Source organism: Sturnira hondurensis, unplaced genomic scaffold, assembly GCF_014824575.4.
Source record: "Sturnira hondurensis isolate 20B ecotype Veracruz unplaced genomic scaffold, ASM1482457v3 Scaffold0001509, whole genome shotgun sequence".
NCBI classification, from domain to species: domain Eukaryota; kingdom Metazoa; phylum Chordata; class Mammalia; order Chiroptera; family Phyllostomidae; genus Sturnira; species Sturnira hondurensis.
The window spans coordinates 7,528,711-7,542,071 of NW_028074140.1; positions in this window are offsets into that span (position 1 = coordinate 7,528,711).

The window sequence follows — 13,361 nt, forward strand, 5'->3', positions numbered from 1 at the left end:
TATTTTTTGAAGGTGAATATAATATTTTCTAAATAGTGACTAAATTGTTTCAGCGGTGTTCAATTTTTAAGAGTGAGATTTAATTTGGGATATTTACATGCATTTTGATTATATTTAATTTTGGATATTTAAAGTAACTGAATTGAATATCATATATGATTCTTCATGTAGTGCCCCATAAGCTAATATTTTAGGCAAACAGGGATTTGAAAACTTAATAACGGCTCTGTTAGATTTATGATTAAGAAATCACCATCTCCTCACACTTTCAATAAATTAATCTGTCCAAAAGCATAGTAATAATACATAAAATGTAAAATGAGAAATACGAATCTAGAATCAAGCATAATAAAAATATCTTTGTAGTTTCTAAAGAGTATCTCAAAGCAGAGAATAGAGATGTTGTCACAGATCTAGTCTTACCACTCAATGGCATTCAAGAGCAGCAGGAGAAAAGTACAGCTGGAAGGAGAAGGTGATAAGGAGGGTTGGAGCCTGGTTTACTGAGAAGAGTCAGCAGTTAGACTAGTGTCCTTCTGGTTAACAAAGGTTTAAAAATACAGCCACCCTGCAATTCTGCCTGGGGCTTCAGTTTATACATACCATTGAAGGAAACTTCCTCCCTTGGATTTCAGACATTCCTCATGAGATTATTTTCCTTCTCTCTAAAGTTTATCCTTTAGAAAAAAGCTTCCCAGATGGGGTGTCATCGATGGCTTACAGATGTGCATGGGCATTAATATCTTCATTGTGGCACATGGAGACCAGCATGACTAGAATCCACAGGCTGACATCTAGCCCGTAAGATTCTCACGTACTTATGTTAGAATACTGCACAAATATTCTATACGTATGCTATGATTTTAAAAGGTTTGAAAAGTCAAAGTATTAGTTCCCCTGAAAAGCCTCATCATTAGATTGCTAGGGCTACCATAACAAATGCAGTTATAAAGATTGGAACTCTAAGGTCAAGGTGGCAGCAGTTTCCGTTTCTCCTCAGACCCCTCTTCTCGGTTTGCACATGAGCACCTTTTCGCTGAGTCCTCACAGTCCCTTCTGGAAGTATATAACCCTGAGGTCCCTCTGTGTGTCCAAGTTTCCTCTTCTTAAAAGGACACCAGTCAGACTAGATTTGGTCTCACTCAAACAGTTACATTTTAAATTAATCTCCTACACAGCAGAAAGAAAGGAGGAACTCCTACCTTTCGCAGCAGTGTGGATGGCACTGGAGACTATTATGCTAAGTGAAATAATCCAGGTGGTGAAAGACAAATACTGTATGATCCCACGTACAACAAGAATCTAATGAACAAAACAAATAAATGAGAAAAATAGAACCAGAGACATAAAAACCAGGAACAAAGTGACACAGAGCAGAGTAGAAGGAAGAGGGGAGTAATGGAAGAAAGAAGGGAAAGGCCTCGTTAAAGAATGAGTATCAATGACCCATGGACATGGACAACAGGGTGAGGATTGACTGTGGGGGGCAGCGGGGCAGGGGAGAGCAACAGGGTTGGGACAACTGTAATAGTACAATTAAAAATAAATAAAAATAAATAAATTAATCTCCTATTGCTAAATATAGTCGCATTCTCTATTACTGGGTTTTAGGGCAAACTCATTTCCCCCAGGGGCGACACCAGCCTCACGGGTGCCTTCAAAGGGCAGAATGTAATTTTAGGGCTGTATAAATGTAACTATTCCTTAACCAGAGGCAAGGAGCTTGGTGCTGCAGCCGAGTAGAAACAAGGTGCCGGGCCGGATGAAATAAGGTGAAGGGCCAGATTCAGCCCGTAGGCCTTGTGTTTGCCACCTGTGTTTCAGGGAATCAACATGAATTTTGAGAGAACACAGTTCAACACTAACAGGGTCTATTGTTGATACACTCTCAGTGTTTTACTTGAAAATATCTTCATTTCATCCTATTAAATGATAATTCAATTGAATATAAAATTGTCAGTTATAGTTATATAATGTCTAGCATGCTATGTATAATATTACAGACCTTAGATTATGTTTTTTATATATTAAATTAAGTGCTAGAATGTATTATATAATATATAATCTATACTATATATTATAATGTAATATATAATGTTATATATGTACATATATATTTCATTGTATATTTTTAAAAGGCAGATATTTGAAGATACAAAGCAATGTGAAAAAAACTTATGAGAAGTAAAAGTTAATAGAAAACACCCACAGCACATAAGAAAAAATAGCACACAAGAGAAATAAAAACAGGAAATACTGGAAATAATGTATCAAATAGATGTATATAATTCCAAAGGAGAGAAAAGAGAACATGAAGAAAATCAATATCTGAATAAGTAATGATTGACAATTATCCAAAACTGAAAAAAATATATATAAAGCATCTGATTTTAGAATATTCAGGCAAAATAAAAATAAACCATACTAAACCTGAACAACATAATTGCTCAATTACAGGAGAATGAAGGAAAGATACAATCTATATGTTGCAAGAATGAAAAGCCAGAAAAAATATGTTCAAATGAACATTAAAAAGAAATTAATTTGCAACAAATATATTGGGAACCAGGAGACAATAGAATTATATGTCTTCAAAGGATAGGGGAGAGGGAAACTGCTAACAAAGAATTTTATATTCAGAAAAATATTCAAAAATTGAAGTGAAAATGGTTTTGAACTCGATGCAAGTGGCGGTTGCACTGCACTGGGAATCTGCTAAATACCAATGAATCATTCCATTTAAAATGGTTAATTTTTTATTATGTGAATTCCACCTTAATAAAATGTTTTAAAAAGTGCAATCATTTTCCCTACAAACAAAATTGAAGCAATGCCATACTGAAATCACATAGTTATCTCAACAGATTCAGTAAAAAATATTAACATTTAACAACCATTCATGCTAGAAATCTTCTAGCACACTAGAAGGAAACCTTGATATAGAGTAAGCCGTCTTACATGGAGACACTTCGAAAGTTTTCTCTCTGTGTTTGATAAGGAGGCACATTATAAGAAAGGTTGTAGCGAAATAAATTAGACAAAATAATTATCATTGTTCGCATTCATTTAGGTAGATTTTTAAATTCTTGAACGCAAGTCCCAAATAGCAATCAGTACAGGAACTGGGGAAGTTTTCATGTTCACAGTAAGACTAATTTGTAAAATCTAAGCTATTTCTATCCACTTCTGAAGCTATGTGACTAAAAAATGATCAAGCATTTTAAAGTAGGCTTTTAAACCCATTATTATGATTTGTGGAAAAAATAAAGGCAATACGATCAACACATACACATATACACAAATGTTTATAAATAAATAAGACTCTAGCAACAATGTGCTTATTTTCCTAAAAAAAAATAACACCTAAAAAAAGATGCATGAGATGAAGTTCATGCTATTGTTTTTATAAGGAAAAAGAAGGGAGGCTATTGATATTAGGTTTTAATTTTTATTTAAAAATGCAATCTTTTACTGGATTATATACAGAATTTAAAATAGGAATATCATTTTAATGAAAAGGCATGTTTATTTTGGAAACACATGGAGCATAAAAGAGATTTCTTTTTTAAGTATATTTTAATGATTATGCTATTACAGTTGTCCCACCTTTCCCTCTCCTTTATTCCCCTTTGCCCTGCCCTCCACCCCCCCCCATCAGCATTGACCCCCTTTAGTTAGTTTATGTCTATGGGTCGTACATATAAATCCTTTGGCTTCTTCATTTTCTATACTATTATTAACCTCCTCATGTCTATTTTCTACCTACCATTTATGCTACTTATTCCCTATACATTTCTGTCATTCTCCCTTCTCCTCGCTCCATTGATAACCCTCCATGTGATCTCCATTTCTGTGACTCTGTTTCTGATCTAGTTGTTTGCTTAGTTTGTTTTTAGGTTCAGTCATCAATAGTTGTGAGTTTGCTGTCATTTTACTGTTCCTAGTTTTGATCTTCTTTTTCTTAGATAAGTCCCTTTAACATTTCATATAATAAGGGCTCAGTGATGATGAACCCCTGTAACTTGACCTTATCTGGGAAGTATTTTATCTGCCCTCTCATTCTAAACAATAGCTTTGCTGGACAGAGTAGTCTTGGATGTGGGTCCAAGCTTTTCTTGACTTTGAATACTTCTTTCCAGTCCTTTCTTGCCTGCAAGGTTTAAGAAATCAGCTGATAGTATTATGCTACTTATAAGATTCTCTTCTTATATTTAATCTTGGATAATGCAATTATGACGTGCCTTTATGTGTGCTTCCTTGGGTCCAACTTCTTTGGGATTTAGAGCTTCCTGCACTTCCTGGGAGTCTGTTTCCTTTGCCAGATTAGGAAAATTCTCCTTTATTATTTTTTCAAATAAGTTTTCAATTAAAACTCTTCCCCTTGCTCTTCCTCTTCTCTTTCTGAAACCCTTATGATTCAGATGTTGGAATGTTTAAAGCTGTCCCAGAGGTTCCTAAGCCCATATTTTTTTGAATTCTTGTTCCTTCATTCTGTTTTGGTTGAATGTTTATTTCTTCTCTCTGCTCCAAATCCTTGATTTGAACCCCAGTTTCCTTCCCATCACTGTTGGTTCCCTGTACATTTTCCTTCATTTCACTTTTTATAGCCTTTACTTCTTCCTCTATTTTGTGACTGTACCCAACCAATTCTGTGAGCATCCTGATTACCAGTGTTTTGAACTGTGCATCTGATAGGTTGGCTATCTCTTTGTCACTTAGATGTTCTTTCCTTTGGGCCATATTTCTTTGTCTTGGCACATGTGCCAAGCTGTAAGGAGTGGAGCCTTACATATTCACCAGGGCAGGGCAACTCATGTCACTGCATTATGGTACTGTATGTGGGAGAGGGGCCCGAGAGGGAACAATGCCACTTGCTCACCTCTCAGTCAGCTTTCAGTCACTTCCTCTGATACCCATAAGCAAATTGGGCTCTTCAGGTGCTGGTTCCCAGGTAGCTGGGCTTGTGTATGTTGTAGGACCCTGTGGGCCTCTCCAACAAGCTGTCCTGTTAGGCTGAGAGTTTCTCCCACCTCCACAACCCCCACAGATTTTTATAGCCAGAAGTTTTGAGGCTTTATTTTTCTTGTGCTGGAACCCTGGGTTGTGCAGTCTATCTCACTGTCCAGTTGTTCCTCCCAGTTTATCTGCACACAAATGTGGCCCACCAGCTGCCACCTCACCCACCCAGTCCTCCAGCTGCTGCCTTGCCACATGTCTTCTCTGCACTGGTTGCCTGTCTCAGCCCCTCCAACCAGTGTGAATGAATGTTTCTTATTTAACTCCTTGGTTGTTGGACTTCCATGCAGTTTGGTTTTCTGGCACTTCTGATTGTTTTTTGTTTTTAAATTGCCGTTGCCCTTCTTTTGGTTGTGCAAGGAGACAAAGTACATCTACCTATGCCTCCATCTTGTCAGGAAGTGAAAGAATTTTCTGAAGTGACTCTCCTTTATTATTCTTGGTGAAAACCTAATTAGATGTGCCAACTTGTATCAAGTTCACGTTGACACATCCTGGGCATTAGAAAATCTTTAATCATTACTGAATTACAAATGTGTTGAATACATCTTAGGAAACATTTTAACAAAAAAGTATTTAAATATTAAAACACAGATGATGCTGATCCCCCAAAATTCTAGATATCAGGGATGAAGAGTTTATAAAAATGAGTACAGTGCGACCAGACATTTTTATGTATTCACTTCCCTATCCTCTCTTCATATAAATACCCAGTCAAGGTTAAGAATATCTCACAATGTTGCTTCTTTCAAATATTTTTAGGATAATCTGGGACCAGAGGAATCCTTGGTAGTACATCTCCAAATTGGGTTCTTGGGACATCTCTCATGGGTGTATCCCTTCCTCTTTCTCTCAAATCACAAACTACTGCCTAACACAGAACTATGACCTCATGAGACAAAATAACTATGCATATGAGGACAAATCATATAAAAGAAGACAAGTTAGACAAAATGTGCCATACAAAATATAAACATACATAATACAAAAATTTTAGGAAAGAATGGTCAAGAGCTTTTTTAGTTAAAAAAGTAATAAATATACTAAATTATATGAGGGAAGGTATGATAATATGCTTATGATATACTATAATGAAGTAATAATCTGAAACCAAGATATCATCTAGAATAATAATGGCAAAGGCATCTGGGAAGTATGGTCTTGAGGTCTCTAGTCTCCCTATACCCCAAGGCAGGTCAGAGGAGATAGGGAATAGGTATAGAGTGAGATCATCTGTAATAATTATTCCAAGTGAAAATATTAGTTGGAGTGTGGATAACTTGTGGAGTAGTGATATACTACAGGAAAATATTCTATGGACATAAATCAATCATGCCTTCATGCATCAAAATAAGTGAATCTCAGGATCAGACTGGCCAGAGAGAAAACAAAAGGAAGTCAGGAGATACATTTTTGTGAACTCCAAAACTGTGGAAAACCAAGTAATATTCTGTTTAGAGATATAACCATGCATGGTAAATGTTTCAAAAAGTATTAGATAATATTCTCAGTGATTGTTTACATCTGTGGAATAAACCCTCAGAAGCCTCAAAGATTTGGATACCTTTTTCCCCCTAAGGTGGACAGTGAATAAACAGGTGTTTGTATTGTTATTCTTTATACTTGAATCATACATAGTCAAATCTTGGTTTTTGAACATCTTGCTCTTAAACAATTCAGTTCTCAACCTAGTTATCCATGAAAAAAATGTCTCAGCTGCCTAACAAAACTCTGAGTCTCAATTCTTGTCCTGACAACCCTTTTATGTCAATACCTGAATAATCAGTCTCATGTCTCTCAGTAGACAAAGGAGATTTGTTTTTCAAACAAGTCACTTCTTAAACAGTTTTCCAGAATCAATTAAGTTCAGAAACTGAAGTTCTGTTAGGCAAAAGAGATAGCAAACCTGAGCCCAGCCAGATAAGATTTACAGGTGTTCTGAGAATCACAAGAGAAACCATGATAGCTCAGGAGGAGGGGAGCCTGTGAAATCTGGTGTATATCATGTCCACTGTCTGGGAAAGAAAGCTTTTGAAACTGTATGTTAATCCCAAGGTCTGGAGATGAGAGGAGGAGAGATAACCTAGAAGCTGTCTACAAGCATAAAACACCTAAAATCTCAATAGCCAGAGCACTCCGACTAGCTCAAGTGCATTTCATTAATAAGCTTGCTATCTCACGTCCACTATACATGTTGTCCCTTCCAGAATTCATCTCTCAAAAACGCAGGGGGGTGAGCAGCCTAACTTGGGTCTCCCCGGTAAACAGTCCCACTGTACTACAAATGATTTTTCACATATTCGATTTTTACAACAGCTAAAAAAAAGCAAAAGGAAAAATTAAAAATAATAACTAAAATAGCTGATAGGTAGATTTTTAATATACTGGAAGAGGGAGGAAGCTCCAAGAAAAAACTCAGCCCAATAAATTTAAGAAATGGAAAGCTGAAGCGTGAATAGACACATAGGATCCCGGCAAGTGGAAAGGGAAAGCACACATTTGAGAAGAGGAAAGCTTCCGGAGAATCACAAGGTAACTGGTGGCTTTACTGCAGGCTAGGGAGAGGCAAGGATGTGAGAGCCTCGAAATACAGAGGGCAACCTGAAAGGACTTCAATGCTCCGTTATCCAGTTTGCAAGGTTTGTTTTTGTTTTCTTTTGCTTCGTANAAACTCAGTCCAATAAATTTAAGAAATGGAAAGCTGAAGCGTGAATAGACACATAGGATCCCGGCAAGTGGAAAGGGAAAGCACACATTTGAGAAGAGGAAAGCTTCCGGAGAATCACAAGGTAACTGGTGGCTTTACTGCAGGCTAGGGAGAGGCAAGGATGTGAGAGCCTCGAAGTTTGCAAGGTTTGTTTTTGTTTTCTTTTGCTTCGTACATAAGGAACACTGAAAGTCTGTTAAGATTTTTGAATACTATATTCTGAATACATTATGTTTGAAAGCCAACCTGATGGTCCTGTGGATGAACTAGGACAAGAAGAACAGTGTGGGGTTCAAGAGCATCTAATCAAGGCCTGACTGTTACTCTGGAATTTAATACAAGTACTGTTCTCTAACATTTATGCTTAGCCTTTCCACTGGAAATGGATTTCAGCAAAGGAACTTGCTCTAGCCTACACCTTTCCTCTATCACTAGAGGTATTTCTTCTGCATTTTAAATGCCTCAGTCCAAAATGTTTATGGTAGTAAACAAACAGGGCAAGAAAAGGTAAAATAAATAAACAAAAGTCAAATAAGCAGGAAAAGAGAGAGAGTGATTAACAGTAGAGGGCAAGAACAGCAGCAGTGGGCTAGGAACAAGAAAACCTAGCTCCGAAAGGCTGGCTAGCCTTATGCAAAGCAGTTAACCTTTCCTGCCTTCAGTCTCCTCATCTGTAAAAAGAGCTGTTCAGCTGGATGAACCAAAGTCCCTCCAGAAATGCAAATGGGTGGCATGATTCTATCCTATTGTATGATTCTATTAGAAAGGTACAGTTATTCTTGGAGAGCTTTCTTTGCACTGAAGATATTAAAGCAAGTGTTAATGCTAAAATAGACTATACAATTAAATACGTATAATTTCAACTTTAGTTTTCAGTTTTCTTAAAGATTGAGAATAAATCCTACCTTGAAAGTTAATCAATGATTAAAAAAAAACCCTAAAGTTTGAAGCACAGGTTTTTGAAAATTCAAATGCTATTATTATTCACAACTAAGGAGCCTTATATCTGTTTAAAATTGCATTAAAATGGCCCTGACCAGTGTGGCTCAGTTGGCTGGGCATCGTCCTGCAAAGTGAAGGGTCACCAGTTGATTCTTGGTCAGGGCACATGCCTAGGGTGCAAGTTTGGTCCTCAGCCAGGGTATGAGCAAAAGGCAACCAACTGACTATTTCTCTCACACATCGATGTTTCTCTCCCTCTAGTGTCTCTCCATTCCCTTCTCTCTCTAAAAAAACAAACAAACAAACAAAAACACCAAAACCCAGAAAACCTAAAATTACATTAAAATAACTGAATTCATAAAGAAAATTATAAAAGTCTAAAAATAGACGTGTACAAAAATTAAAAAGAATGTGCTAATTATTTAGCACATTGACATGTCTTGTTTCTGGAATTAATAAAATTAATCACTATAGAAAATATTTTCCGAAAAATTTCAACTTGATGTTTATAAATTTCTTCAGCAAAAGATACAAATAGAAAGAGTATAGGCTTGGGAATCAGGAACGCAATTTCTAATCATAGTCCTGCATTTATTGGTCATATGACCTGAGCAAATTACTCAATTCTCTGAGTCTCAGTTATTTTAGCTACAAAATACAAACAACACTGTGGTAAACAGATCATTGATATGGTCCCCAAGATTTCTGGTTCTTTCTGCACATGCCCTATATGATCTTCTTTTTTTGAATGTGTGAAATCTCTAAATATGATGGACTATCACTCTCATGATTACATTCCTTTTTATGGTAAAAGTGGTTATATCTTGCAGATGTAATTAGGTTTTCTAATAAATTGACTTTGACTTTATCAAAAGGGATACTATCCTAGGCAAGCTAGTAAACTCTTAAAAGAGGGTTCAGCAGTCAGAGAGATATAAGAAATTTTTAGACTGTAAGACAAACCTAAGTTTTAGAGGAGGAAGATAGAAGACAAAAATTTGAAGCAAAACATGTGGCAAAATATTTAATAACATAAATAACATAGGCCACTGCCCCCTCTTCACACACAGTGAGCCAGGTAAGCTACATTAAGACTATAAGATGCACCCCCATTTTCCTCCCAAATTTTGGTGGGGGGAAAGTACATCTTATAGTCTGAAAAATACAGTACTCCTGCTGGTCTTGAAGAAGAAATAAATTGCTATGTTATGACAGAATATGTAAGTAGGTGAGGTGGAAGCCCAAAGCAGCCTCCAACTGACAGCCAACCAGTGTATGAGAACCTCAGCCCTACAACCACTAGGGACAAAATTCTACCAAAAGACTAAATTAGTTTGTAACTGCATCTCTGGATTTAAAAATATCTCATTACTGGCTGATGACTTGATTTCAGCCTGGTGTGACTCTAAGCACAAGACCAGCTATGTTGTACTCACTTTCCTTTGGATGACTACATCACTCCTTTGAGTCTCATCATAGTAACAATAAGGCAAAGCCAGATTATACAGCATTACTTCTTTGAAAATGTCTTACCTTTTGCTTTTTTAACAGAGGCAAAAAGAAAATCATAAAGTCCTGCTTAAGTTACTGCCAATTCCTTCATTATTTTAAAGACTATTTGAGGGAGAACGAATAAATCTTCACAGTCACCCTAAATTCCTCACTTTCTCTTTTTTTCTATTTAAAAATGTTCAAACGTATATAAATACAGAATAAACTCTCACACACGGTAATGTCTGTTCCAAAACTATAGCCACTGTATGGGTTATCTCTGTTGTAGGAAAGATATTTCAGTTAGAATTTCTCAGCTACAAGTAAAAGAGCATTTGTCTAAAGTGATTAAAACAACGATAATATTCTCCCCTGGCTGGTGTAGCTCAGTGGATTGAGCACAGGCCTGTGACGCAAAGGGCCACTGGTTCAATGCCCCGTCAGGGCACATGCCTGGGTTGCAGGCCAGGTCCCCAGTAGGGGACACATGAGAGGCAACCACACATTGATGTTTCTTTTCCACTCTTTCCCCTTCCCTTCCCCTCCCTCTAAAAATAAATAAATAAAATATTTTAAAAAACCAATAGTATAGAAGGCCATAAGAATACACTTTGGTTTAGCAGCTGAACAGTTGGAATCTAGATTCTTCCCAAGTTCCATTCTACCATTATCAGGCTGATGATGATGATGGTTTTTCTCAGCACTAGATAGCTGCTATAGCACCAACCATCACATTTCAATAGCATCCCAGGTAGGAAGCAAGTGGACAATGTCAAAAGGGATTTTACTTCATGATGTCCTTTCTTCTATTCATAAGTTAGACCTTGATAAAAAGCACTCCAGCAAGACTCCTGCTTTAGCCCAATGCAGAGTTCCATGACTATTGGCAAAGGAGAAAATGATACCTATATATTTGGCACAGACCAACCAAACTTATCTCCTGGGGATGGATGCACTGCCATTCAAGCACACTAAGATGCCTCTTAACATGGAAAGGTGAAGAAATAGCTATTGGATGGGCTAGCAACAATCACTACTTTTCTAACACAGATCTTTCCTAAGGACACTTTTGGTAACCATTAATCTTACATTAGGACTTACAATGATTTTCATAAAGTCCTATGATATGAATTAAGGAATGACTTTACTGAGAAAAAGAAAAACTTACGAAGCTATGAGTTTCTAAGAGAAGTTAATTATCCTCCATCTTCCAATTATTCCATAAAGAATTGTGCTGGGGCCATGGACATTTTTCTGGAACAAAGTGCAGGTTTCTGTTTCCGTTGAAGGAACTCAATTTTCCATGACTTTCTATTCTTAGTTAAAAGGTGCACAAACTCCGTGGACACCAGGATTTTCGTGCATACTTCATAGAGGAGCTCTCTGGGAGCGTTATGCCACCACCTGAAGACAATGGACTTTTTTTAAAAGTTGCAATCTTCTTGCAAACTTCTTTTAAGAAGTTGCTATTCCTGATGCCATCACAAAATTGAGATCTACTTATGCAAAAACACTAAAGTCAGAAGACACAGGAGCCTCAGTTGTCAGCTGGAGTCCCTCCAGGAAGAGCTGTCAACCATGAAGGCCACAGTGAACAAAGTAGAGGGGAAAGGAGGGAGAAAATGAAAACTTTGAAGTTCTTACTAGGGTTCTTAGCAAATGGTCTGCAATTGACAGACATTCACCTTGCTGTAGAAGTGGAGGGATAATTTAATGAGAAGGAAGAAGCAGGCAAGGATCCTCAAACATTAAAGGAGAAATTTGCATTTTAAAATGTCGGTAGGGCAACAAGCACAAAGCTCAGACACACAGAAGCACAGCTAGACAGGGCTTTATGCTGCCTCCCCTGAGGGGGATGTGTAGGTGCAAATGTGCCTGACAATCAGCTGTGCACTGGTTACCTATGCTAATTCTGTGCAAGAGCTCAGAGTTCACTGCCTCGGAGAAGCTTCTGAATAAATGTGGTTGGTTGTCTCTCATAAAGTGCATCTGTGTCAAATAACCTGGAAAACCTGCTAAAAGTTTGGGAAACTAAAAGGCTACAGCTTCATATTTTGCAAGCATTACTTATATATAAGTAGTGCAATTTTATATTTAAAGAAGAATCTACTTAGTACATTTTAAATGATGCCAATAAAAATGCCCTGGGATTCTCTGTAAATATTAGCCAGCCTACCTGGCTTTTTCTCTTCTAAATACGGCAGAACATCTAATACAAGGCCAAAGAATTTGATTGCTCAGAGCCACCTCACATGAGGAGTAGTATTTGAAATACATTATTTGAAAGGACTGTAAATATGGACAACTGATGCTGCAAAAAATTGGGAGCTGGGAAGCATTAAAAAAAAAGCTGCACCAGTGAGGTTAAACAGGCAAGAAAGACTTTACTCACGACTACTGCAATAGAGGTTAAGACAGCTGTAATCATGGAAAGAAAGTGAACTCAACTTTGGTAAAATAAAAGGCAAGAGAGAACATTAAGATGACATCAATAATATGACCACATTGGTCAGAAGGTAGAGTTGAGTTTGGAGAAGATTCGAAGATATGTTTCCCTCCTAACAGAAGGGCACAGCTGTGGGGAAATGGGGACTCAGGACTTGCAGTATCCTACTCTGTTATTTGGGAAAAGAATAGGCTTTTGGGTTGATCTCCACCTGAACTCTTTTCAGCTGGTAAAGATTTAACAATTCTTTTCCTGCAGGAGAAAATTTGCTAATTTCCATCCTGTAAGTTCTCCCACAATGGCTGATTTCAATGTATAGATTTGATTACATTAAAATATGAATTTGGGAAGAAATGCTCACAATCATGTCTTTGGAGGTAGAACCAGCCAGCTCAAGCATACCACACTGCCTTTTAGCCATATATACCAGCAAAAAGGAAGAAGCACAAACATCCAAATAATAATAATAATAATCAAACTACTAATAAATGAGACTTCAGACTAGTGCATAAAGAAAAGGGTGGTTTATGAATAGCTGAAGAATTATAACAGACCCAATGCCTTTTAACACCTTACAAATTGCAGCTGACTAAATTCCCATTACTGAATTCAGATGAAGAAACCAAGGGTTTCAGCTTCACATAAGTAGTACATGGCCAAGTTGGCAATAGACCAGAGGACTAACTGCTTCCCTAATCCCCCTCCATGAGCTCAACTATGAATGACAATCACAAATCTTTTCCTCAAGACCCCAACCTT